This window comes from Glycine soja, chromosome 17 (genome assembly GCF_004193775.1).
Source record: "Glycine soja cultivar W05 chromosome 17, ASM419377v2, whole genome shotgun sequence".
NCBI classification, from domain to species: domain Eukaryota; kingdom Viridiplantae; phylum Streptophyta; class Magnoliopsida; order Fabales; family Fabaceae; genus Glycine; species Glycine soja.
Genome location: NC_041018.1, coordinates 24,712,607 through 24,716,666, shown reverse-complemented (window position 1 = coordinate 24,716,666; position 4,060 = coordinate 24,712,607). Strand labels below are relative to the sequence as shown.

Below are 4,060 nucleotides of genomic sequence, written 5' to 3'. Positions count from 1 at the left end.
GACAGCTTGAGAAGGCAGCTTGTCAGAATTCTGGGACTGTTGTTGATTCAATTGAGTAGCTAATTGTCCCATCTGATTGGTTAAGCTCTGAATGGAGGCTCTGGTCTCTTGCTGAAACTGCATGTTCTGCATAGTCATTTGCCTCACAAGTTCTTCGAGGGAAGGTTGTGGAGGGGCCTCAACTGTTGGCTGTTTCTGGGGTTGTTGTTGTTGTTGGATTGGTGGAGGAATGTATGGTCTGCTTGGGCCAGCAGCATTTTGGAAGGAAGGAGCAGGCTGCTGTTGTTGCTGAGGGCTGGACCATCTGAGGTTAGGGTGATTCCTCCATCCAGGGTTGTATCTGTTGCTGGAAAGGTCATAATTGTTCTGCTGTGGTTGATTTTGCTGCTGAGGTTGAGGAGGTCTGTTGTAAATATTTGCAGCATAAGCTTCAGGCTGCTCAATTGCTCCAGGTTGCTGCATGGAAGGGCAAAGGTCTGTATGGTGGTCAGCAGAGGAGCACAAACCACAAACCCTTGCGACAGGTACAGATTTCTAATTCAAGGCCAGCTGGGTTACCAAGTTGACCAACGCATCCAGTTTGCCTTCAAGCTTCTTAGTTTCAGATGATGTAGATGGGTTTGTAGCTACCTCATGCACTCCTCTAATGACTATGGCATCATTTCTGGCGCTAAACTGCTGGGAGTTGGAGGCCATCTTCTCAATTAAATTTCTGGCTTCAGCAGGAGTCATGTCTCCAAGGGCTCCACCACTGGCAGCATCTATCATACTTCTCTCCATATTACCGAGTCCTTCATAAAAATATTGGAGAAGAAGTTGTTCTGAAATCTGATGGTGGGGGCAACTGGCACATAGTTTCTTAAATCTCTCCCAATACTCATACAGGCTCTCTCCACTGAGTTGTCTAATACCTGAGATATCCTTCCTGATGGTTGTGGTCCTGGAAGCAGGGAAAATTTTTTCTAAGAATACTCTCTTAAGGTCATCCCAGCTCGTGATGGACCTTGGAGCAAGGTAATATAGCCAGTCCTTTGCCACTCCCTCTAATGAATGAGGAAAAGCCTTCAGAAATATGTGATCCTCTTGGACATCTGGGGGTTTCATGGTGGAGCAGACAATGTGAAATTCTTTCAAATGTTTGTGCGGGTCTTCACCTGCAAGGCCATGAAACTTTGGAAGCAAATGAATCAGTCCAGTCTTAAGAACATATGGGACATCCTCATCAGGGTATTGGATGCACAAGCTTTCGTAGGTGAAATCAGGTGCAGCCATTTCCCTTAGAGTCCTCTCACGAGGTGGAGGTTGTGCCATGTTCTCAGAATGTGCAAAATCAGAATGCTCAGAATCAGAATGCTCAAAATTATAATGCTCAAGATCAGGATGTTCAAAATCACCAATAACAGAATGCACAGATTCACCAGTTATGGAATGCTCAGAATGATCAAAAGGTATAAAATGATGCCTAACTAATCTATGAAATGTCCTATCTATCTCAGGATCAAAGGGTTGTAAGTCAGATGGATTGCCTCTAGTCATACACTACATTCAGCATGCACACAACTAGTTGCCTTGTCATGTAAATAAAGGTGTAGGTTTGAACTACAGCTACCCTCAAATGATATCCAAATGACTTGAAATTTTGTGAGCAACCTTATAAAATGATGAGAAGATAGCACAAAAAATTTCAGACAAAAATTCAAAGTCTAACTATGAAAGCTAAAATTGGTAGGTTAAGAAAAATAAGTGAATAAAACTTGAAAAATAAAAAACTTTTGACAGAATCGCTTTTTTTGGACGATGGAGACCTCAGCCGGCCTACGGCTGGCTGCCACGGCGTAGGAAATTTTTTATGGCCGTTTGAAGTTTTGACAAACACAAAATTTGCTAGTTTTTTGGAACTTTCAAATCTGACCAAACTAAAGGCTCTAGCTATTTTTCCCACAAAATATGGATTAAAAGAAGTTACCACAAAAAAATTCAGCCAAAAATAACAACCCTAGCTACTAAAACAAAAAAATCCCAATTAATTCAGCATGGGTGGTCGCTAAAATCCGTCTCTAATTGATTTCTACTACTACTCTGTTTTTCCGCAAGCTGATTTCTACTACTACTCTGTTTTCAAGCACAATCTTCACAGCAAAACACCCAAGACTGAAACAGGGGAAACGCTTAATGGTAAAACTGAAACAAAACACACATTAAACAAAATACCAGGACACTAATCAACACTAACACACATACTAACACAATACTAACAATTAAACATAAAACACGAAAGGATTAAACACACAGCACTAGCTAGCTATTATGAACCTTTGGACACTGCTCCCCGGCAACGGCGCCAAATTTGATCGAGGCCGTACCCGAATCAAATAAACATGAAAATGCAGTAACTAGGAAGTGATCCTAGGTCGTTTCCCAACGAGCAGTGACAAGCCAAATGTTCATAATATACTTGCAGTAACAGTAACGATGGGGGGGGGGGGTTTGGTTGTTTGGTAATTAAAGAGCAGAACAAATAAAATGGAATACGAAACTACTAATACTAAAAACGGGTTGTTTCCTCTGATTCAGAAGCCACTCTCTTATCCTGGGTTATGGAGAATTCGTCCCTAACAGTCAACCACTTAATCCAACCCTATTTCAATTTACTAAGCGAAAATCAACTTAGGGTTTTCAATACGTGATTAGGCACCACATACACCAGTTAGCCCTTCGTCCATTAAGCATGAACGCAAGTTAGGCTCAGAGGCAATTAATCGAACACGAAGCGTGCACTGATTAATATTCACGAAATTGGGATAACTGGTGAAGGGAAAACTGCCAGGAAACCACATTACAAACAAAACCTCAAAGAGAGTTGGGCTTCGTCCTCAAAAGGAAACAACACCAGAAAATCTAGCCTTCCATGGATTCAAACAGAAAACGCAAATGAAACATGAAGCAGAAACGTAAATGAACAAGAATGTAAATGAACAGAAACGTAAATGAAAGTAGAAGAAGAAGCAAGAATGAACTCGTAATTAGAGGCAGAAAACGTAAAATTGCATTACGAACTCAGAAACGTCAAAACAGAAAAACGAAAACCCTAAAACAAAGCTCTGAATAATGAATAGCATAACAGAATAGAATGCCCTGCACGAATCCCAAGGCAGCTATTTAAAAAGAGTCACTCAGAGTCACTGGGCCCTATTACAATACTCTGGCCCAAAACAAAATAAACATTGAACAACATAAAATAAAATTGCGAAATTTCCTAATTAGAAATTAATTAAGCTAAGCGCTGCTTTATTTGCCCTCTTCAAGTCCACAACCAAAATCCGGATTAAGCCCAATGTTTCATTAATTCCTGAAATTAGATTAAAAACATCAAATTAGCTAAATGAGCCCAAATAATAAAACTGCCTAATTAATTGACAATTAAGACCAATCAATAATTAAAATGGTGCAAAAAGGGTTTAGAAAATAGAAGAAAATGATGGCACATCACTTACCAAGGGCATAGAAAAGATTATCACTAATTGTATATTCTTTTGGCTAATGATATAGTTTTTATTGAGCAATCAAGGAAAGTTATTAACTTCAAACTTGAATTTTGGGTACACACTTTAGAAACAAAGAGTTTTCGATTAGGTAAGAGTAAGATAGAATATATGTCTTGCAATTTTAGCGAAAGACAAGAGGAACATGACTTTGAAGTCAAAATGGGAGACGACATACCACATATTCATTTTCACCATTTATTTTCTTGAAATCAAATGGTTAAGATTAACTACTCATTACAACAATTAGATTTTAAGAAAATAGATGGTGATGATGAGGAGTAAATCTAAAAGAGTTACTCTTGGAGTAAGTTGATCCCTACTCATATGTGTGTGTGTGTGTGTGTAAGGATTTGCTAACATACACATAGTTATTTTTTAGTATGAGTGTGTTACAAGCTACATCATTGGTGTATTTCAAGAAAATCTCTAGTTATAATTTGCTAATGCACTCATACTAATAAACAAGTGTATGTTACGTTAGTGCACAGACACATGCGGGTGAAGAGAATTACAAT

General features: G+C 39.0%; 1 non-coding gene across 1 annotated transcript; it reads left to right on the top strand.

Annotated features, from left to right (window-relative positions):
• The first annotated feature begins 826 nt into the window (after positions 1 to 826).
• LOC114394336 lies at positions 827 to 933 on the top strand. Its single transcript, XR_003662736.1, has one exon. It is a non-coding gene; the product is annotated as a small nucleolar RNA R71 (small nucleolar RNA).
• The last annotated feature ends 3,127 nt before the right edge of the window (positions 934 to 4,060 follow it).